The following is a 24,037-nucleotide window of genomic DNA, read 5'->3' as shown; positions in this document are numbered from 1 at the left end:
TGAAAGTTTCTACTGTCTTGCATATGTGTTTGTTGCCACATAAGTCAATATTCAAAATGTTCTGAAACCTCTAAAATAGTTTTTGTTGTATTGATCATATTCAGCTACTTCAACAGTGGACATGAAATTAAGCAGAGTCACGCAAGCCATGCCTGACTGTCAGGGCCATGCCTTTCAGAACAGATCTGCTTGGCTGACAGACAATATATCATTTAACTGAAGTTCCATTATTCTTCCCTCATAAAATAATTGCTTAGCAGACATGAAATGGGTCTTCTGGTTTTGGCAAATAGGGGTGCACTTTTGAACTTCAAGGCTTGACACTGGAATGATAGGCAGAGGAAGGTGTACTGAGTAAGTGGCTGTGCTATTTACATGGTAATGACAGGGTACTCTGAAAGCTGAGTTTTTGTGGATGCTACTGTGTGTTTTTTCTTTCATAATTTTAAAGAATGGATCTTTGAAAAGACCCTCCTAAAAAAATAAATATAAATTCCTAATGTTCCATTTGCAACTGATCAGAAAGGAAGGTGGAGAAAAATATTTAAAAATTATTACATGTATGCAGAAAACAAAAAATGTTATATTTGTGTGAGAGTTATGATGAATTAGGTTTGCCTGAAAATGCTGAGAAACATCACAGCTGAAGTGGAAATGCATGTACAAAAAAATTGGAGACTAAATCCCACTACGAAGGATGTCTGTGAGCATCATTAGCCTAAGCATGTTCTTATTATAACCCCAGTCCATGCTCATTAGTGCCACTGGTTCAGGTTAAAAAAGGAAAACACAACAATATTGCAAATACTGCACACAAGTGTATAACAGACGCTGTCAGCAATATGGGCACAATGAGTATTTTTTGAAGTTGTTTTGTTTTCATTCAAGGCAATAATAAATTGGTGTCAAGTAAAGTACAGTACTCACAGAAGCAAATTTGTCATTCAAAATGTAACACTACAACCACAAAGACTACAATTTGGAACCTATAAAAAATACAACCTTTTCTTTTTGCTGTGGCTTCTCCATCTTCTGTGTCACTTTAGGTTGCTAAATTCTTAGGTCATTATTGTATTATATAGTGAGCATTTTTGACTAAGTAAAAACTACATTTTGAAATATACTATAGTGTTGCAGATGGCAGGTGCTGATTTGCCAGGTAAGTTGGCAAATATTCTTGGAGAGTGGAGGATTCTTTTCAGTAGTAGTGGTAGGAAAAAAAACAACCAGAAAAACTTCCATAGTGCCTAATTGGTATATTTTCTTCAAAATTTTCTTGAAAAGTCTATGAAAGTAATCCTTTTTCAAAGTGGGTATTTAAAAAAGGAAGAAATTATCAAACACAGATAGGATGATATCTCATTAGCTAAAGAATTTTTCATAATCAGTCAAATAAAAAGGACACTATCACACAGTTTGCAACCAAAATTTTCTCTAAATCATAATTGTGGTGAAAATATTTTTTTAATTCAATTTTACTCTGTCCCCAGCATTCATGCCTAGGAGGGAAAATGTTCTCAACTACTTTCTTATTTTCATATAACTTAACTAATTTTTGAATCACAAACTTACCTTTCAAGGGCATTGGTATTCGAAATGTTCTGCTCTGGGCAGTATTTTATTTTTAAGCTCTGTACATAGTCTAAGAGTACTGCTTGGTTATCCTTAGTATACAGTGGTAGTGTTTAACTGCCTGTACCACTGCCCACAAGTTCACTTATGAGTGCACCTAACCATGAACTTATTACAAATCTGTCAACAGATACCAACATAGCAAAAGCAGCACTCATTTTTGTCCACTCCTTGTGCAGAAAAATAGAGAGGGAAACCCAACTGCAGGCAGTATAGACTTAATTTCCAATGACAAGGTTGTAACTTGCACTTAGAGGGGGAAAAAGATGGAAAAATAGGTGGCAACATTTTCCTTTTAAAAATGTGTCTACAATCTTTGCTCTGTTACGGAGGCATAATTGCCAGTAAAACCATGAGAATGTTTATAGAGAGTCCTTGACCTCAAGTTTTTCTGTCCTCTGCTTTCTGTTCACACTGGCAGCACCATCCCCAGCAGCGCAGTGGGCATGACCATGGGTTTCTCAGACTCTGAGGTCGGACTAAGTCATCTTTCACTTGCATTTTATGAGTGAGTATTCTCTATGAAACCAGGAAGCAGAGAACTAATCCATACCTCTTTTAAATCAGGATAAGCCAACTCAAGTTAGACAACTGAACTAGTTTTTACTAAAAACTGAATAAGGTTGGGCTTTGGACTCAACCTTGGCAGTATCTAAAGCCAGGCTGGAAAAGGCCTTATAGAACCAGCTCTAGTGGGAGGTGTCACAGCCCATGATAGGGAGTGCTGGACTAGATGACCTTTGAGGACTCTTCCCATCCCTTAACATTCTATGACTTCAGGTAAGACTTTGAATTGTCTATTATACAAGTGCACGTCCCTGTGTACACCAAAGAATAGATGGGCCAGAATCATATGATGTGATGATAATGGATAAATTCTGCCCTCAGAAATTGTAACCCCTGGGAATGCGATGACTTGGTTCGGTTTGTGATCCTTAGGTTCCTCTATTATTGCTAATGCGGTGCCCTGTTCTACTGAATTAGAAGTGACCATATAACCCTGAGAGTCAAATGCTGCCTTCCATAAGTGTCACAGGTCTCAGTGCATATGAAATTGATTTTCCCTGCATTGCCAACAGGAATGATATGGATATGTCCCAGGGTAGGATGTACAATTGTATTTGCAGCAGTCAAGATGCAGCTGTTATCAAGGCAGTTTTGGGGGTAAGTTCCTTATTTTCCAGTTTCAGAAAACCTAGCTGAAGTTTGTGTCATGCATTTTCTTCCCCTTTTCCTGTTTGTAGAATTTTAGCACTTTTTAGGTCCTAAACTTACTCCTGAAGATATTTAGGAGCACTACTGTGCACTACTACGTTTTACCATGCCTACAGAAAAATAGGCATGGTGAAACAAGGTAGCTTTCAGCACTGTCTGACACTATCCATCCAAATCTAGGGATTTGGAGAACAGACACAAAACACACGCAGGGCTCTGAATGCTATAGTCAGAGAACACCTTGGTCATGCTGCATCTTGTGCTGGGTAGTGCTCTCAGCAAACTGCAGTTGCCATGTGGGCAAGCAGCTTTCCAGTCTTTACTATTGTGAGAAGAGGTAGCTCTAGCTCTGTGTCATCTCAGGAATAAAGCTTTGAGGAGAGTAAATCACAGGAAAGCAGTTTTGGTAGTGACACTCATGGCCAGACCTATCTCCTTTGATATGTCCTTTCCATCAATTGAAAATTCCATTTCTTTAAGAGCTGGCAAAACAGGGTAGCTGTGGTTGAAAACAGAATCAGTGTATGCTTCCTTTCCAGACAGGGAATGTGAAATTATAGTGGAAAACATTGTGATTTAACAGCACTGTAAAAAGTCAAGGACAAGCTAATTCATAAAAGTAAAAAGTCATCCATTAATTGGAAGAGAAGCTCATTGATATCCTCTGGGATATAACTTCAGATTGACAGTAGCTCAGATGGTCTATCCTGCTGGAGGATGTAGGAGGATGCAGCCCAGGAAGGCTTTCTTCACAGTGAAAATGGGGAAAAAATAGCTTTAAAAACATTATGGGGATGAGGAAGCTTCCTTCCTAGTCTTTCAGTTTAGAATAAAAAGGAATGATGTAAGAATAGAGAGGATTGTGTATGTGGCTCAGCCTTACAGTACTGGATACTGCAGTGTTACCATTAGCACAGAAATTGGAGGAAGGAAGGATGTTTTATTTAAGACATTTATCAGCAGCACAGGAAAAAAAGTTAAGTTTGTAACTGAGCCATATGTTGTATGTGAGTGTCCAGGGGCAAGAAATGGAATCATTATGAGCAGCAGTTTCCTACATACCAAATTGGGATACAAATTCTCCTTTTTCTCAGCTTTCCTGTTGATGCCATGGGTGCTGTGTGTTAGGTGAATATGATTAACACTGAACTGCAAATATGATGCCTATGAACACTTAATAAGTCACTTCCACTGTGACTTATTTTTTTACATCTTTTGTGAATATTTAGATTTAGTTCATTTTGAGTCAACATAAATAAGAGCTCATTTTCAAATATAGTTTTGTTCTATTGTATTAGTATAGTCTGGTCTACATATAAATTTAACCCTCATGCTGCAATTTGTCTGTATATTGCTGAAATGTTATATCTTACAGCATGCTTACGTTTGCTGTCTAGTCCTCTTCCCAGAAGAAAAAGTACATGCAGTGATTCATTTTTTTCTGGGTGTTGGTTTTATTTATCATATATAGTAAAAGTAGAGCCATTAGCTTACCCTTTGGTGATACTAAAGTCAATAAAATATGTTTATACTTGAAGCTGCAGGGGAACTCACACTTTCAGACCTGAAGATATCTCCATCTACAAAACAGTGCAAAACAAAGGAAGTCATTCTTTCTATCAGAGAAGTGCAATATATTGGCAAACCTTAGTCATTCATAATCTACTTCGTGGGTACCAATCAGAAATAAAGAACTTCTGGGAGTGTGTAAGACATTCCTCTCCTGATGATAGGTGTTATCATAGTTTTTATTTCTTCTATTACCTCTTATTTGGTCACAATAATTAGTAAATACTGAATTAAATCCATGTTACATACTTAGGTTTTCATATGAGTCTTCTAATTTCCAAGCTGAGGAAAGAGTTGCAGAATTCAAGCTGGGAATATTGGTTGAGGGTAGCCAGACTCAGAAGTTCTCTGTGCATAGTTCTGCTGCTCTGGATAAAGTTATGAGCTGTACCTGACTAATCCATATTTGGACAAATATTCAGCCTTTCAAATCTTTTTTTGAAAAATGCTTTTTTTCTTGTTCTTAAAGTGTATAGCCAAGAAAATTGAAATGGAAATGTGTGAAACAGACTTGCCAATGGTATAATGTATTTTTCTTACAAGTTTGTTTATGTCAAAAGTATCTTACAAGAGGTATTGTCAGTGAAAGAGCTGCCAGTTTGACGTCATATGGAGCTATTGCTAGGATAAAATAACCTGTGCTTAGCATACCATACTGCCAAGAAATGTCTGCATCGCTGGAAATAACAGTACCTAGCTTTAATGACTACATTATTCTTCCAGTGTTAGCTATTGCTTAGACTTTGATGGTTCAGAATAGAGCAATGCAGAGCTCTTAAAAATGTTCTTGTTGTGTATCTCATGGAGCACATCTCCAAAGTGTACTAAAAGTGAGGTCATTGGCATCTCAAGCAAACTCAGGTTTGTGAGATGAGGGCCCCACTGTACTGCTTGCAGAACAGCCACGTCTACCAGAAGATGAGAGAGTTGTCACTGCTTCCAACAACAGACAGCCTAAATAGAAGAGGAAAAGAGCAGCTGAAAAAAGCCACCGAGCACCAACAATGCCTGAAATGTCCTGCATGAGGTGGAGTGGTGGTTAAACTATTGCCTGTGAAGTTTCCTTTCTTTTCCACTGCTGCATTCAGTATTCTTGATTACCCACTGAAAATGCACTTGGGGCTATGACCTGTTTTTCTGAGGGCACTGCGAATTCCTGGTCAAAAGAATTTGGCTTATACATCTTTGTACTGAGTTTTCATGTTATTTTATGAGACCTTTTGTCTGTTTCAGAGCAGGGTAGTAAAGGTTGGAGTCAACTTCTCCATCAGTTTGTACAAAGCATTGGCTGTGCCCAGAGCATCTTTGGGCTGCAGGCGCTGCATTGCCTTTAGTAGGAAGTAGATAAAAATAAAACCAGGGGAAAAAATTAAAATTTATTTATCAAGGTGAGCCCCAATTTTAATTAAGGTCTAGGGTAAACAGATGTCCAGACTATAACTACAAATAACAACACCGATGGAAAATACTGTCTGTTAGTCATGAGAGAGAAAATTTACATAGTTTCTGTCTTTTTTCCTCAGAAATTTCTCAGTTCTACATATTGGGGACATCAGCTTTCAGGTATTCAGTGACTAAGTACTCACCTTAACATGTATGCAAAGAAAACAAATACAGTTCAAGAAGAAGGGAGGAAGGAATGTGTCTGGTGTGGTATGACTGTAGTAGGAAGTGAGAACAGTTGAAACAAAACAAAGAGGTGTAGTTGTGTACCACTTCTGATACTGTAGCTTAAATGTTCCATAAAGGTTGCATGAAGACATTAGGATGCTTTCATTGGCTGTAGAGTTACAACAGTTCTGTTTCTCAGAGATTTTTGCACCCAAATCACATCTAGAAGACATTGTGGCTGCTAATTCTGTCCCCTACTCCCATTCTTCCCACCTCTTTATTCCCTCCTTTCTGCTCTTTTAAATACCATGCTTTTTCTCCCATTTTAAAAACCAAATCATCCAAAATCAGTATTTTTTTTTAGTAAAACAGTGCCAGTATAAATTATTTTTCTAACAGGTAATCTGGTGTCCTGCCAACTGGAAAGTTGATACAATACCACTAAAGTCACTAAAAGTTTTAGCAGTGAAAAAAAGGATAAGAAAATGCTCTGAAATTGCAAACCCAATCTTTCTAAAGCTGCTTTCCTACAAAAGTGTATCACATATTGTCACATATTTTCCTTCACTGATGTTACCTGGCATGTGATTTAAAGACTGATGCCAAGTATCTCGGGTTGCTCATCACATCTGTCTGGAGTTATTTATATGTGATATAATACATGCATAACTCCAGATGAGAGTTTAGTTACAACAGTTTTGCTGATTGTCCCCAGGAATCAACAAGTGTTTATTTAAACTCTGAGGAGGCTCACTAGTGTTGCAAAATGGGTTCTCTAATTCCCGTGATACCAAAAAGGTAAAGGATGGTGGCATTTTTAAATGAGTTTTGATGATAGCCCTAATTTTATTGATTACTAGCAGCAAACTGGAAGGGTAGTAGCATGAATCTGGTGAAGTACCTTGCCTCAGCAGAACTAGAATAGCAAACAATAGCAGAGGCCACAAATAACTTATTTCACAAGTGCAAGTCATGGTTCTTGAGTAGCCTAAAGCAGCTGGAAGTTTGTGTAGAGGTTGTATCTCCCTATGACTGTAGGCTTTTCAAGCCTGAAGGTCTTAAATATACTACTGATCTTTCTCCTTAAATAAGCAAAGTATCTTAGAAATTTAAGAATTACAAATATGATGAACAGAACTGGCAGCATTGTTGAATATAAGTTTCCTATGATTTCTAAAGTATTTTTTTTCCTACATGATCTTTCCAATTTGCCTTTTGATGTTAAAAGATTTAAAAATATATCCTCTAGGTAAATTTAATCTCCATCTGCATGCAGTCAGATAGGTCAAAAATTGATTTTTTTCTTAAGGTAAGCTGAGATACTCTAAATATCTGTGTTTTCTCTCAGTCTGGATAAGATAAACTGTCAGAGACAGTGGATAATCTTTACTTGGTGATTTTTAGCTGAAGAACAACTGAACAATGAACATGGGACACCAAAAGCTGTCCTTAGAAATTCAGAACAATAGCAACAAAAAAAAGAGTTGTGTAAAATAATCAATATTCTGAACTGAATGACCAGTTAAACTACTAAATCGGTATTTGCATCATCAAACAAAAAGGTCCAATATCAGCTTTGAGAGGATGTGCTTCTTTTGGTTTTTTCTCTTCTGAAGCTTTCATCTACAACCATAAGAAAAGCAAATGAGTGGTAGTTATGATGGATCAGGAGTAGATCATCTGGTGCCTACTGAGAAATTTATGTGAATTTGTAAGCACTTGGCCAAGTTCGCCAAATAACCAACTTCTCACATTTATGTCTCTGAAGTGCACCTGCAGCTCAGCAGTCTCCTCACACCAGCTGGAGCCCAGGTCCTTCCTGGTCTGTTTGGACACCCTGCTCTGTGCCACCACTCCCTTCATTCATAAAGGTCACTAACTACATTCATGAAACTATATGACCTTAGATGTTTCTTGAAAATTTAAGATTTTCCCACCTGTAGAGAGGAAGGCACAACTTTCTGTATATTTTCTGTGTCTTACAAAAAAGGAAAGAATTTCAACCTTCTGTGCATGATAAGCTTAGGTCAATGGACAAGTGTCTCTAATGGCACCATGTTTTAGATAAAAAAGTACCCTGGCTAGAATAAAGCCTTTTGAGAAGAAAAAACATTAGAGAATGAAGATTATAGAGGTGCTGTAATGCCTGAAGAGGTGCTTAAGACCTGAAGAGTAAATAAAATTTTGGTTTCATCAATAGGGGAGAGATTAATTTGTAACTTACTGGCTGAAAAACTGTTATGAGGAAACTCCTTTCCTGCAAGTCCTTTTCTTTTTATTTTCCTGTATCCTGAGGATACTACTGTCCTGGTTTTGACCCATGACAGTTTGTCAAAACTTTATATTTCTGCTTTATCTCCAGGTTTTGTTTCTATCTAATGCATTTTTCTTTTACTAATGTATTACTGTTATTAACATATCAACCTCTTGACTAGCTATCAATCTACTATAGATTATTCAAATAATTCTGTCAAATTTATTCCACTGAGTCTGAATAGAGAAACTTTGTTACTGTTGAGATGGCAGAAATATATTTTGGTTAGAAAAAAATAATTAGAATAATGCAGAGGTTCCAGACCTCTGTATTTCAAATGAAAGCAAGGATCTGGATTTAAATGCAGAACAGTGTTGTAATTTTGGCTTTTAAATTCTTGTCTTTGAATTTTAGAAGCTTGCATGGACATATATTACAGGGTCTAGAAAGCACTATGCTTTTCAGTGAAGAGACCAGATTTTCTTAGTAAATTACAGATTTTCTTAGTAAATCACATTTGCTATTGTTATTTCCTATTTTATCAATGTGTTTTTTGTTGCAACTAATCACTAATACCTGTTATATGTTGCTAAGATATTTTCACATTGCTCACAAAAATAGTGGATGGTTTCATATGGAGGAAAGCACAAAATTCACTCTAGGCTGCTGAAGGTGCAGTCTCCACATGTTGTAGTGGCCTCTAGCTAGTGACACACCAGCACTCACTTTAACTTATCTGTAGTTTCTGATTCCTGTTTTTGATTTTGACTGGTTATTGAGCTTTCCTTTTCAACTTGGTACTGTTATGATTTCTTCAACTCATATTGGTACTGACTTGAGTAGATGCTTGACCAGTTATTTCATTTGGTGTTTTTTAATACAGAGAAACCCAGAAAGGTCTTTTTTTTTTTCTTATACCCCTCCTTGCAAAAATGGAATTTTTTTTTTCTGCAGAAGAATCTGTGGAGCCCTTCCTGGTCACAGGTGTGTCAGAAGTCTTGCAGTAAAATTCTGCCCTGCTATGATTCATTTATTTCACAGAACAGTTCATTTAATTGGGAAATGCACATTGCATTGTACTCCTTCTTGAAGAGCTCTTAGAACCCAGAGGACAGGCTAACATTCAATTACCTTTAATTCATTGGCAATTTTATGCTATGGGGGCACTCAAAATGGTGATTTGGCAAGATTTCCTTTCTTACATAAAAGTAGAAGTCACTTTTATATACAATATCCTCGTAGTAGCAGCATCTATAAAAAAATTCTCTTGTTCCCTTAGAGATGTCCTGCTTTGACTCTCACTAAGATGCTGAGTGGTTCTGAGCCTGTACACGTGGTTGGCTCCATATTTATAAACCCTGGCCACTCCCTGCTCAGAACACTCGTGGTTTGGTGTCTGACTCTGAGCCTGCCATAACTGCTCAGGGAAAGGGAGCTTATGACCCCAGGCTGTCGGTTTTACACAGGTTGCAGCTTTAACCAAAGCTGATGCTTAGGGCATGGACTATTGTAACTTTTGTTCATACAATAAGCAAGGCATATTCGCAAATATATACTTCAAGGTTTATGTCCTCTAGATAAGCTAGTGCAGCTGCCTTCTCAAGAACAGGATAAAAATCAGGCTGGTTTCAAATTTCTCTCTTTTTCTCTTTTTCTGAGTCCTGTGAGGACATGGTGAAAGGTACAGCTGAGTAGTGAGTCATTCTGCTATCCAGGCTTTCATTCAAGGAATATGTGAAATGTAAAGTTCTTCATCAATTACCAAAAATTATTCCCCCTTGTGTATCATGTAGAAGGAGGCTAGCTGTATTATATATTATCTAATCTTTAGTTTATCTTTGTGTACTTCAAAAATAATGGTTATTTCCTATAAAGCTTCAAAACTTGCCATGAGATCATTAGTCACTTTTATCTACACTGCAAATGCATTTCTACTTGTATTAAGAGTTGGGCACCAACAAACTATTATTTAAATACACAATTAAAATTGCACTGAGTCAGAAACATGGCACTTGGAGCCAGAAACAATTTAGTAATCTGGACTGCAAACCATCAGAGAATGGTTGTTGTTCTGTTTTTGTACTTCATAATGCAATGTCCTGGAAGAAAGTGATAAATTTTGGAGAAAATCCTTTCTTTCATCATCTTCACAAAAAGAGAGCATCTAATTACTCCTTTCCTGTTGTCATCCTCGATTTGTTTTGCTCAGCTCTGGCATGTCTGGTAGGTTTTTGCAGGGAGCTTTAATTTCTAGAATCTTCAGAGTAAGATACAGGGTTATTTCTGTCCTGGACCAGAACTGGTCAGTCTGAACTGGAGAAATCAAGTGGAAAGAAACCAGGATATTTGAGGGATTCAGTCTGGACCTTGCTTCCACTAGCTTTCACATTAAAAAAAAAATATATTAGAAGTCTGCATGGCACTGTGTTTCTAAGAGCATTTTTTCCTACCCAGTTGAGGAAAGTAACCAAGCTGTGAGTTGTGAAATTTTTTTTTCTGTTAAGTAATTCCTACTCTATTATATTCTTTTAAAATTCTGAAAAAGCAGCAAAGTCTAAAAGAAAAGAGAAGGCTTCTGCAAGATGCAATTATATTGTCTCTCTGTCCCTCTTTCTTAAATGTGGGAGATTTGAGCAACAATAATAAACATGAGAAAATGTTAGTTCTTGTATAATCCCCCATTAGCATCATAAAAGAAAATTCTGAATAAAGATTAAAGGTTTATTTTTGAAAAAGGAAAAGGCTTCCGATTTAAGTTCTCTCTTCTACAAAATAAGGAAGCTGGAAAGATGAACATAAAGGAAAATGGAGAAGCAAAGCAGAAGGGTTTGTTCAACAAGGGAAGGCAACAGAATCTGCATGAGGAATGGGGCAGCCTTGGATGTACAGACAGACTGGGGAATGAGATGATGGAAAGCAGTGCCACAGAAAGGAACCCAGGATCCTGGTTGATGCGAAGTTAAACATGAGCCAGCTCATTAGTCTCAGTGCACTCTTCTGGTGGTAATTTTTACTGAGTTTGGAAACATGGAGGGTTGCTGAGGGCATGTGTTTAACTGTGTTATGACCAGAGGCCAGATCATGCTCTCTGGCTCAGGCAAGAACTTCCTGAGGATCGTGGCATTGTTGCCATTGTTAAGGCTCATTATGTCATAAACTGCAATATAAAGTGCAATAACTGAGGTTTTTTTTCCTCTGCTTTGCAAATGTTTGTGCTCATAAACTATTACCAAAGACTAGGCAGAAGTTTTAAGAGTTTTAAAAGGATAATGATGGATTTGGAGAGACAGTAAGCTCTGACCAAACAATGCGCCTCCTATCCTCCCATGGAGTGACACCTTACAGGTCTCAGGGTACATGACACAGTATCAGACAATGAGGAAATCACCTGTGAAGCCATTTGGGTGGTGGAGGGAATACCAAAGATCACTGTAGAAGGTAGATTTGTAAACATTTGTTTGTGTGATAAATTGATAACTTTCTACAGTTTCCTGCCTTTTGTTAATACTCAATCTGAAACCAGATCTTTGGTTTAGACTGAAGATCATCTTAAACCCAGTTAAAAATATATATGGAGTTCAAAAGAAAAGGCCTTGCATTTCATTTCTTGATACCTTTTCTGATGAGATTACTATTTTTTTACCCATTTCTGCTCTGACCAGTCTTAAGGGAAGGAAGAAATCTACTACCTTAGTTTGGCTGTGAACATAAACTGTAAGTCACTTGAGGGATGACTTTAACCCACTGGTTAAGAACATAAGGAAAATTACACGGGAAGTGTACAGAGAAGCAATCATAACTTGGAGCACAATTTTTGCTGTTCAAGTGAAATATCATGAACTTTCATTGAGTTGAAGTGAGAATTAATTTCATTCTCTATGTCTCTTGTAGAATTTTGTTAAATTACAAGCCTTAGCTTTCTGCAGGTTGGAAAATAACACACCTCTTCCCCAGATAATACAGTGAGGTTTATAGCAGCTTAATTTTCTTTCATTATATGATTCCATGTGGGCCCTATAAAGATGTGATCTGCACAACACTAACAATCTTTCAAAGCTAAAGCTTGAACAAATCAATGTCTCCAGGTCCATTAAACTCAAGCACAAAGCACGTCACGTTCCTGGACAGAAGGATTAATTCTGGGTAAGAATACACAGAAATAATAAAACAGTGAATACAGAAACTAGGCTCAACCTGATTATTCCAGAAGTCATTCATAGGAGGGTCTGTAGTGCTCTGGCTCTGTGTTCTTCCACTCCACTTTTATTCTGGTGCAGATCATGGCAAAAGATAGAAAATATCTTCCTGTTATGTGGTCTAGCAGAGGTGTTTTAAATGGGTTCATAGAAACTGCTTCTAATTTCTTGCCATACCAGTGCAGAAAGAGAAGAGAAGGGGGATTTTAGTGAGAGGAAGGAACACTTGAAATGTGGTACGTCTAGTTTTCTGGTTCAAACCGTGTATGTACCCTACTGTGCAGAGCTGCTCTGTTCCCCATGGTTGTGTACTGTCCCTGTTCAGACAGTATTGTGCACTGCTGCAGCATGTGACAGACAGGGAAATCTGTTTCCATGCAATATTCCATATGGCACTGCAGTCTCCCTTCATATCCCAGTTCTCCTTTCTTACCCCAAAGAGACATCAGAGAAAATGTGGGAACACAATTTCCTGGGTGAGTATGGAGTGTCCTCATTAACAATGCACAGCCCCAAGCAATTCAAGGTGATGGCTGTGTCTGTGCCAGGAGAAATAGATGGAGATGAATGGAAAATAGTGACCCTCTGGGCAGGTGGGAAGGGATTTCTTTCCCTACACCTCCACTTATAAAAACCTATGATGTAGTTAAATGTTCCATTTGTTCATCTCCACTACTCCATCCATCTCCTACAGAAGTGCACTTCCAAGCTTATTTACCAATGGTATGTGATTCCAAGTTTAAGACAGGAAATCTGATTCTGAATGATATAGCCCAGTTTTCACTTCCAGAAGCTGAAGAATACCACAGCAACTTGGCAAATATTATTCTGCAGTATTATATCAGAGCAATATTCAATATATGTCTCTTAGCACCAGTAGATTTTTTGAAGTGGTTTTGGGGGTTTGGGTGTTTTTGTTTTATTTTGGTGGTTTTTTTGTTCTTATTGGTTTTGTTTGTTTGCTTAGTGGTTTGGGATTTTGTTGTGGTTGTCTGTTTTGGTATGGTTTGGGGTTTTATTTGGGTTTTTTTTGGTGGGTTTTTTTTGGGGTTTTTTTGTTGTTTTTTTTTTGCTTTTGTTCTGGGGTTGGTTTTTTTCATGTTCTATGTAGAATTACTTAAAATATTAGGAGTCAGAGTTTTGGTTTTCTTCTCATTGTCCTTGTCAGATTTGGGATTCTGGCCCACTGCTTTGCTAAATCTGGGCCATATACTTCTCCTTCTGTGTCACTAAAAATCTTGAGCAGAAGAAAACAGTCCCAGCTGTAGAGTGTGGAAGAAAGTAGCAGTAAAGAGTTCACCCTCACCTTCCCCTCACCCTCCAGCCCTTCAATAAGTTCTGCAGTAGCACAGGGGAGAGATGAGTATTGATATTGATAATCAATCTGCTCTCACTTCATGACCAGAAGCAAATAAGCATGACTTGCCTGTTCATTCTCTGCAGGCACCAGTGCCACTGCTGAGAATCTCAGCTTGTTTTCTGTCCACAGAGACAAGGGTTGGGTTGGGTTTGGTTTGGTTTGTCTAAATGTCACTATTCCAGAAATTCTGTAATAATATTGCTGATTGTGTAGAATCCTGCTCTCATGTATTGTGCATGGCTAACACTTGAATGATGGGCCAGGATGTGTAAGATATTTCAGATGAGTAACACCAGGCAAGTAAAAATAATTGTTATTGGAACAGTTTGGTGATTTGAGGAAGCAGTCTATTTTACATGAATGCAAAGAAAAGGGGTTGGCAATCAGATAAACCCCTTCTTAACTTCTTAATATTCTTTTCTGTTTCATCTGTTTTGTTTTTTTGCCCTAAATTGTATTACTCAAATGAAAATTCAGTGCATGACAACTAAAGTGTGCCTAACAATTCTACTTCTTTTTAAAAAGGCTGAATTTCCTATTTATCCCCTGGTGCTTCAATCTGTGAAAATGTTACATTAGTTATGATTTATGCTGTTCCCTGTTGATACTGCCTGGAGTTATGCAGTTGTTGTATTCCTGCACGTTGGGACAATGCAATGCCTGCAGGGATTGCAGATGGGAAGGGATCCATGTGCCCTTGGGGGCCACCCACAGCACCTTGGAAGGTCAAGGTCTAAAGTGTAGTGCTCACAAAGACTTTGGTGGAGCAGGGGAGTTAGGAGGGTCAGGAGCTGTGCCTTACTGATGTAACAGCTGAGTTAGGTCTGCAGGTAGAGCTCTTCTCATCCTCTTCTGCAACTTATTTTGTACAATGAATTTTAAGTTATTACTCCTAAGAGTTTCCAGTTGTCTGAATACACACCAGCAACAATTTCTCTGCTGATGTCAATCATTACAATGTTGAGGATTTTTAGAAATCAGCACAGTTTGAGGCTTTAACCTTGTTATGATAGGCAGGAAACATCGAGTTCCTTTTCCAAATTATTACTGAATGCTAACAGCTCTCTGGATGTTACTGATGTAGATTGGCATAACTAGATTTGTTCAATGTTGAGCTAAATATGTTCCTGAAATTTCAAAATATTAAAGTTTTGTAGCATTTTTTCTGTGGAGACTTGTAAATTGCTTTGTTCTCCTGAATTACAAAATTAGCTAAAATTTTAATCATAGAACTGTAAAAGGTTGAAATCTGAAAAGCAGGAGCAGCTTTATTGTTTTATTTAAATAATGTAGTTATTTCCATTTGCATATTTTTAAAACAAACCAAAAAAGCCCAAAACCCAGTGCTCACCCTAAGATTTAAATTAAGAGAACTGTTTTCATTCATTTTTATGTTTTTCAAATAATTCACTTTGCAGGCTAATTTTGCAGCACGGTGCAGATTGTCATAATTGCTGCCTAGGAAGAGACGCCTTTGCCAGGGTTGTTTTTGTCACTTCTCCTTATTTATTTCTTTGACCTTTACCTCTGAGAATAAATGTCATGTTGTGGCTTAAGCATGGTTATAAGCAATAGCATGCCTGACTGCAGCTGTAATTGAGGATCTACCTATTCTTCCCTTTGCAAAATTGGTGCAGCCTTTACAGCTAAATCCAGGTGCTCTGATCACAATCAGGAGCAATTTGGAAAACTGAAATTGTGTGGTCTCATTTTCATAAAAATCATTTGGATGGGGCCATTTTAGTCCACATAATACTTCTGAAAACAGAAGCAGAGCAGTAAGACCCTGGGCCAGCACTGTTCACATAACTATGTTCACATAGTAAGACCCTGGGCCAGCACTGTTCACAAGGGATATAAATTTCCTTGAAAGAAAGAAGATACTGCAGAAAGACAGTGGTTTTTTTAATGCTGGGTTTTGCTGTTTTGTTGTTTGGGTTTTTTTCTTTTTTAATGCTCATTCACACTGGTTTTCTGGACTAAGAACTAGGAAGGTGTGAGATGAGGCTGCTCAGTGATGATGCTCAGAGCAGCAGGGAAGATGGACAAGGGGAGCATGGGGTTCTCTACAGTAAATGAAAATAAGGGGTTTTATTTTTCACAAGACTGATTGAAGTGGCAAAGCTGTGGGGAGAGTAATGTGACAGGATTATTAAAGATTTCATTATAATAGAAATAAGAAAGAACATGAATTAAAACTGCTAAACGGACATTTTCTAATTTTTAGTGCTGTGGTTTATAAGTGTAGTAATTTTCTTCTGTCATAAGTTACAGTGTAGAGATAGTCATAAAGCATTTTTTAATTTTTTTCCCTTGCAGAAAATAATAACATTTTAAGGGGGGTTTAAAAAAAATTAGACTTTTATCTTACTTTGTTTCTTTTTTCTTTTGTTTATTTTTATTTTACTACTTCTGCTAAACAGTAGTCTGCAAAAATAGTTTTCATGCTTGCTTTACTGTGAAATAACTACAGCTCTCAGTAAATGTGAAGACTGAAGCAACCTCTTCATGGAAAATTCAGTATTGCCTTAAATATCAGAAGAAAAAACGTAATTGGCATTCACAGAGAGACTTTCTTCCATAAATTTGCAGTTTTACAAATTGGTAATTAGTCTTATGCAATCATTCTGATGTTGTTGGAGGAAAAAAATAATAAAATACTTGTTGGCAGCTGCAGCTAGAAACCTTGAGTGATACAGAAAACAAAGATAAATAAAGATTCTGAAAAAGCGAAAGCTTGCTAAGAGCATATCTAGCCCAGTCTTCATAAAATTGAGATTATGTTGTTTATTTACAGCAGTTCTATAAAGGTAATGTGAGTCATGAAATAATTAGTAACATATAAGAGAACTTGTTCCTGATCTTTCTGCCAAGCAGGCATTTAGGTATCAGCTGGAAACACCAGTAGCATTCTTTAAAGAAATACAGTGGAGCTATGTCAAATGAGAATAGAAAAACTTAAATTTTTATGTGGAATTTGCTCTTTTAATCCCAGACATTTCTCTGGGGTTTCTCCTAAACTCAGTAGCATTTGAGATGCATTCTGAGTGCTGGGGTAGCTCAGAAATACATTGCAGTGATATCCTTTTAAAAATGAGACATTTTTGTCTCTCAGTGTGAACTGGGCTTTCAAGGAGTTTTCTCCAAGCAGCAGTACTGCCCAGTGTTCCTTACCAAGAAATGTCCATGAACTTAGAGGTGCTCAGACATGTCCTGGTTCTGTATGGTTCACGTGAGGAACCAGGAATCACTCCAAACTCTGCAGGAGGGAAAGTGGGACATGGGAGTTGTGCCTTCTGAGAAATGAGATGGTTTTGACCAAATTGTTGTAGTAAAGAAGACAGTAGTTACCAAAAAAAAACAAAAACCTATGTTTACCTTATTGTATCTTTGGAGGCTTAAAATTTTCTAAATTGGCTAAATATTTACAACAAAATCAATCTTGAATCTTATTCACTCGTTGAGCCTTTGGTTCTAATATAGGGTAATAAAACTTGTTAATTTCAAACTCTAACTCTGTTTCTGGTTATTGAAAATTGAAAGCCTTTGGGTTTTACATTTCTTTTCAAAAATCATTTCTGTGTTGGTTACATTGTTACCTGCCATCAAAAACATTAATTTCTCAATAGTACTTTTGGGAAGACTTTACCCTGGCACAAAGTGGATGCTAATCCCTTCTTTCAAGTGCGAAAGAACCCTGGTTACATCAATAAATGGACTTGACTGCAGAATCTATTCACAGGAATTTTACATTCTGTCTTATGAGAAAGTGGCAGCATTGCTTCTCAATTACAATTGTGCACATTACAGCATTCTGTGTCTTTGAACAGTAATACATCTTTTTGGATGTATTGTGGCATCCTAGAGTTTTACTAAGAAAACCCATCTAGAAAATTAGCAATGTCACACCTATTTAATCTCATTGTAACTTTTATATTGACGATGCTTTTCTAAATTGAGATTTCTCAACTATTATCAAAAATTCCCAAAAATAATGCCTCCATTTATGAAAGTCTTTCAAAAGAAAACATTTTAAATTTCTTTAAAAGTTATCCAGGGGGTCTTCTAATGGTCTTTAAACCATGTGTGTCTTTTATATAGCTTCAGAAAGATACTCACAGAGTTAGGCAGGAATTTCCAGACTATCTGTGTCTGTTATCACCCAACAATGGCAGTGACAGCAATGGCAGTGACAGCTGCTATAATTGCAGATCTACATTTATGCATAGAAAGAAAAGTGTAATCTCCCTTCTCACTTTCCAAACTGGAACCTCCATATTATTGTCTTCTCATTTCCCTTCTTCTCTTCTCTCTCTCCCTCAGATTTTTCCTTGCTCCTGAAGGAGCCTCAGATCATCCCTTCATTGCTTTAAGGGACATCCAGTCTAAGTCACAGTATAATCCTCTTGATATAAGCAGGGCTAAAAGCTGCTGTAGTTTTCACCTGGTTATAAGCATTTCACATTGACCTGTTTCTACACCTCACCTGAGGAACTAGTCTTTTTAGGTAATAAAAATTTTGTTCCAAGTCACACAACTAAGATGATGCAAACGTCTAATGAGCAGATTTCCTGACAAAACTTCTCATCTATGTAAATGTTAATATATGTGAAATTTATTTATTACCAGCTTTGAACTCGTTATGGATACCATATTCACAACCTGCCTTCTTGATATCACTAGCTTTACATATCAGACACTACGAGGACTTTTCTTTCTTTATATTTTGTTTGCCACTACCATAATAATAATTTCCCTCAAAACATCATTTTGGGATTCCAGATTTCAGTTAACATTGCTTCCAACAGTACCAAAATATTTCTTTGGTCACATCCCATTAAATAGTGATGGGAACCCTAATGTTGCTTTGGTCTCACTTGTGGCCAACAAGGCTGCACCACTGCAGAGCTGTGGTTTTGCTTTGATCTATTTCTGACTGTATTCCAAGCCATGCATTTGATCTATTCTGACATCTACCCTGGGAAAAAATGTTCTTTTCAACATTTATACACACAGGCCAAATAAGCATTTTAAACACAGATGTCTAGGTACATAAAGTCGGAGTTCCCTTCCAGAGTCACCATTCTGTTTATTCACCTCTTGCATTCAAGATGCTAATTTCACTTTTCCTTTGTAAATTTTCATCTTTTCCTGCAGCTGGTATTTTAAAACCTTTGACAAAGGTAGTTTTTTCAAAAGTTAAAATCTTTTATACAGCAAATCATCAAGGTAACTTAATTCACTTTGAAGTATAAATGAAGGAAACTGAATTACAATTGATTCTTCTTTAGGACATTTTTCTCTACGCTGAGGCTGGACACACAAAAGAAACCCTGCAGCAAAGGGGTCCCAGTGGTGCCTTACTTGTAGTGATTTTTGCATTCAGCATTTTATATGGAACCTTTTGTATATGTTATGTGAGTGATCTTCAGCTGTTTCTAAGTTAATTCCAAAGGGGGCTGAAGGAAACCTACGGGAAAGGAACAGAGCTGATGTTAAAAAACAGGCAAGGACTGAACTGCATGCAGCAGTACCAAATACAGATGAGAGCAGGCAGAGCTATTTTGTGGCTAATTCCTCAGATGAACAACTCCCCGCCACTTCTCTGCTCCCAAGGAGGTGTAAAAAAATGGAAAAAACGTCACTAGTGCTGTTTTCCATTGACTCTTGTTCAATGGAAAGTGAAACTGCCTGCAGTAGAAATTAATGGAGTTTGTCTGCTCTCACACACACTCACTCAAACTCCATGGCTCATACTTAACCCTTAACTTATTTTACGTTTCTTTATACCTCCCCAAATGCGATAAATTTACCAAGCTATAAAGCCAAAGTTAAACTCTCCCTTTAAGTCTGGCTTTTCTGAGATATGCTCTTTGCAGAGACATCCATTTTGAATGTCAGAAAACACCCTATAGCTAAAGAGACATTGACAAAATCTATTTGTCCTATTCAAGTAAAAAGAAATTGTCATCCTTTTACCGTGAGGTAGAAATGAACAGGGGAAAAAGCTGAGTTAAGTATCTTATTGTAGGCTAATGAAAGCCTGAGACTGCAAATATTTCAGTTATGACTCTGAGACATTTTTTTCTTTCCTAGTGAAGATGTGAAGAACATATCAAGCTGCTTCTGTCCAACCAAATCCCTTTTTTGTTCATACAGAACTCATAACAAGACATTGACATTTATTACATCTTCTGAAGTCCACTGTATACAGCTGATCATAAAGATTACATTGCCAAAATTATAATTAATATTATTATATCCTGACTTCTTCTGTGCATACCCTGATTTACTGCTGCCATTTTCTTTGAGTCAATGAAATGAGAATGCTTAAAATAATTTACATAATCTAAAGTTATGTACAGCTGGTTTTTATTAAGTGTATGCCAGCCTAAATAATGACATGCTTTCTTTGGCATGTCACAATAAGGCTGTGGTAAAATGTATACATTATGATTACATGAGTTAGTAACCAAGGAAACTAAATTGGTATTGTAGCAGTGTCCTCCAGAATATATATAATTAAGAGCCTATCAGGTTTTCTGAGAAAGATCTCCCCTGTCTCAGGATTTAGCGACAGCCTTGTGAAATTCTGATATACAGACTGAAATGTATGAGGTGAGAGAGCAGGTACTGTATCAGCTGTAACACACTTGTCTTATCTGTAAAGGTGTTCCTCAGCAGACTATATACACAATTTTTATATTTTTCAATGGCATTTTTGATGTCTTCTCAGTTGCTTACTGAAAGCAAATGCCTCAAAAATAAAGCCTTCCATTAAAATTGAAGCCAAATGTTTCACTGAAATCAGAAGCTATTGAAAACATTGGGTGACTTCCTGATGGATAGGATTGTAGGGTTAGAATTATTTTATACATTCTCTACATTAAGACCTTCATTCATTTCACCTAACCTTGGGTGAAAAGCCAGTCAAGTTTTTACGTGTATCCTACTTGAATCTCAGTCCTATGGGCACCTTTTGTACAGACAGAAAGCAAAAGTATCTCGGGTAAGGTTAAATTGGATGTCTCTTCAAAGACCCTCAGAGAAAAATCATATCCACTTGAATACCTGAACCCAAATTAGACAGGGAGTGCCTTTTTCCTCTTTAGTTTCACACTTCTTTAAAGCTGATGCATTTTTTGTTTTGAATGTTCCTTTAACTCCCCATTTCAGTTTAATCCAACTACTGATCATCTTCCTCTTTAAGATAATTTTAAGAAAGCACCTGCTCAGATATTCCTAAGAGCCCTTGTTATCCAGCCAATTTTGCCAAAAAGTCCCTCACAGATATCCCCTTGTTAAGGTTCTGTATTAACTGTGGACAGCTGTGTAACAGTGAATGCTTCTATTTCTACCCATGGAGTTCTCATATGTTATTGTCTTAGTTTTATGAACTCTTGAAAACAGATTTTTTTTCTTGTTTTTTGTAGGTTTTTGTGGGTTTTTTTGCCATGCACTAGGGCTGTATCCTGACAGTACAGTTAAAACAGTGACTTAACACTTCCCTCAAAGCAAGCAGTTGAAGCTTGACAGCTTCATAGTATTTCTTATAATTTTAAAAGAGCACATAGTGCAACTCAGAAATAGTTTGCTGTGAGCCACAAAGAAAATATTCTCATAATAAGAAATGTGAGAACATCACTTTTCTCTGACTGGAAAGAGTGGTGATTTCCCACTAATCTATGTCACTCAGTAAGTTTGGGTAGTATGCAAAACTTCTCTTGTGGTAAGGAGAAAATTATCTGACATTGTATCTATTTATCAAACATATGGGTGCAGAAGAAGACTTCAGAGCACAGAGAAAGAAAACACAGCTTTGTCTCAAGGTGCCCATGTGTTTAAACAACAGCAAACTCTGCTTTATTTTCCTAATATTTTCAATGATCAAAAATGGTATCCTGGTATGAAATGGATCATGCAATTACTGAACACACAGAATGCCCAGAGTCATTGGGTCATAGCTCCTAAACCAATGTGTGTGGAACAACCCCTTCTCTTGCCTAAGTGTGAGGCAGGATGCCCAGGGTTTGCTGCCAATAAGTTTAAGTGATTTATCCAATAAGTTCCTAAAGAGGTAGGGGAATAGCATAAATATATGTAAGGTTTGTAATCTGAAATATCACAAATAAATACAGTGATCCAATAGCAGCTTCTATGTTGTCACATATGGAAATCATTCATACTTTTCACAGGTAAGAAGTTCCATAGTTTTGAGACTTTTTGCCAACTTACATTTAAATACAGCATTGTTTTTTTGTAAAGAACTCATTTGGTTTTGAGGTATTTAGACAGTTGGGTCTGTCATGAACTTTCTACTATTTGTTAACTGGCCATGATGGGAGTTGCATACCTGAACACTACAGAGCAGAATCAAGGTCACTTTTGGCATGCAGCAGAGACCAACACAAAAAAACCCGAAAGGTTGTTGTTATTTCCATACACTGTATTATAAAGATCCAGGCACTTTAATATTTTTCTGTCTGCATGCTCCACAGTTGCATGAAAATAATATGTCACAGCACAAAAATTGTATCATAAAATCATTCTGAAACCTCCTCTAAGCTGTTGTCATGGCAAAGGAATCTAATGAGAATGCTTTTAATTCGATGATGTTTCAGTGGGCCTTAAAAAATGTGAGTTAGAGCCAGATAGGAAATTTTTGTGAGTGAATTACAACCTGGCATTGTCTCTGTGTATTTTAGATACTGTTTTTCATCATAATCCCTGTACTAGGAATACTGGAGGGTGAGATCCTTCTGCTTTATACATTGTCAAGGTAATTGCTGGACATCTTGCAGTGTGATAATGGTGAGGAAGGAATCACTCCATTGATACCCCCCAGTCCTTATATAGTGTGTGGAAAATGTCACCACACTGGGAGGCTTATTCTTTCCATCTCTGAACCTGAAAGATGTAAGATTATCCTTGTTTGGACTCTTTAATGGCACAACTGGAGAAATTTGAAATTACTGCTGCTTATGACTTCAATTTAGGAATTATTTCAAGATAATGTCCTTGGAAAAAAGTTAAGAGCATTATTTTCTCTGTAATTTTCACTCTTTCTAAGGAAGAAAATAAAGAGATGATTGGTCATTCATCTGTTGAGTGTGGTGGCTGGCATCTCTGTGCCAGCAAACACAATTGGGGAACAGATTTATTATTTGAGCATTTCAGAATCAGTAATAACACTAATTAGTTTTCTCTTTTCCTGGAGAGAAACCCAAGTAACCCATCTTTATGTCTGTGCAAAAAAAGTAGTTTAAGATTCAACTGCTGGAAATAGAAATCTAAAATATTCAGATTAGAAATAAAATGCTGCTGCCTAACAATGAGGGCAATATGCCACTGTAAATTTCTTAGAATAACTGATCAGAAAAAATGAGAAATTCATCTTTACTCTCAATCAATAGTAGCAGAGTCACAGAATGGCTGAGGTTGGAAGTGACTTTATGGAGGGCATCTCCTCCAAACCCCCTGCTCTGGCAAGGCTGTCTGTATCCAGGTGCCCAGGACTCTGTCCAGACTCCAACACCTGGAGTCCTTCAGGTCCTCTCCTGCCCAGCTGCTTTCTGGATGGGTGTGCCCCAGCATTGATGGGTGGGGTTCTTCTTCTGCGCTTGTTGAATTACCCACCTACAGAAACTGATAAAGTTTTTTAATTTCTTTAAGTACATGATGGTATTTAATTTCATAATTTGAGAGAATAATTCTTTTTTCTACAAATCCCATCTGCTGAGGGTGCACTGTATAAGTTTGTCAATACAAGATTAGTTGTTCTGGCCTAACAAATGCCAAAGATGTCAGATGCCCAACATGAATCAGCAATACTGCTTTGAGTTTTAGAAATATAACTGCATTTTAGTACTATTCTAATTTATTTTTAATTCATGCTCAAAAAATAGATCAAGTAGATATTACCAGTTAACCAAATCTCTAAATTAGTTTAGCATTTCATGTCATGAAGTTCAAGGCAGAACAATAATGGCCAGATGGTTATATGTTGCCATGTTTTAAATGGTTGTTAAGCATTAATTGGCTTATCACTATAAGCAGTTTATAGAAAAATGCATATTTAAAAAATAAAGTAGGTTTCAAATTTTATTATGTTAATTATATCTCACAAAATAAGTAAATACTCTATTATAGCTGACTCATGGTTTTATTTTTTTTAATTTTAATTTTAATTAAAATTTATCC

The 24,037-nt window shown here is 37.0% G+C and overlaps 1 protein-coding gene across 10 annotated transcripts in view; it reads left to right on the top strand.

Moving 5' to 3' along the window:
• MAGI2 (membrane associated guanylate kinase, WW and PDZ domain containing 2) overlaps positions 1–24,037 on the top strand; it is a 700,805-nt gene that overhangs the window by 210,769 nt on the left and 465,999 nt on the right. The window lies entirely within an intron of this gene.

This window comes from Camarhynchus parvulus, chromosome 1A (genome assembly GCF_901933205.1).
Source record: "Camarhynchus parvulus chromosome 1A, STF_HiC, whole genome shotgun sequence".
In the NCBI taxonomy this organism is placed as follows: domain Eukaryota; kingdom Metazoa; phylum Chordata; class Aves; order Passeriformes; family Thraupidae; genus Camarhynchus; species Camarhynchus parvulus.
The sequence above is the reverse complement of the archived record's forward strand: the minus strand, read 5'-3'. Positions and strand labels throughout refer to the sequence as shown.